The sequence below is a fragment of the Penaeus monodon genome, chromosome 15 (genome assembly GCF_015228065.2).
Source record: "Penaeus monodon isolate SGIC_2016 chromosome 15, NSTDA_Pmon_1, whole genome shotgun sequence".
Classification (NCBI taxonomy): domain Eukaryota; kingdom Metazoa; phylum Arthropoda; class Malacostraca; order Decapoda; family Penaeidae; genus Penaeus; species Penaeus monodon.
Window position 1 is genome coordinate 34,947,345 of NC_051400.1, and position 451 is coordinate 34,947,795.

General features: G+C 36.6%; 1 protein-coding gene across 1 annotated transcript in view; it reads right to left on the bottom strand.

Moving 5' to 3' along the window:
* The window catches only part of LOC119581981 (protein PXR1-like), a gene marked incomplete at its 3' end in the record, with an annotated part of 14,510 nt that overhangs the window by 3,557 nt on the left and 10,502 nt on the right, over positions 1-451 (bottom strand).

A 451-nucleotide genomic window follows, 5' to 3' on the forward strand; every position in this document is an offset into this window, starting at 1 on the left:
TGATATATCCTTATGAGCAGGTTGGCAAGTTGGAAACATTTCGCTTTGGAACATAATTGAAAGTCACGCAATTTGTCTGAAGTGAACAGTATACAGAATTATCCCTCCCCCTTTTTTTTAACTCTTTGTTCGGTTTCCCAGAACACGAAGCCATACAATACATCTGCTTCTCTTGAACGGACTAAAAAGAAATTATTGTGATGTGTAATACTGACATTACGTTGATATATTTCTGATATTGTTAAGCGAAACACAGAAGTCTCTGAAATCCTGTATAAATTCTCAGAAAGCCAATTTCCCAAGAATATCCTTGCATTGGTTCATATTACCCAATTTGGTGATAAATTCTCCAAAGTTAGGGTATTTTTCATCGCCACAAGGCCACTAGTAGCATCTGACATCACTGGGACAAAATTTCGAATTTCCGAAGCATATAGACACATTTAGCACT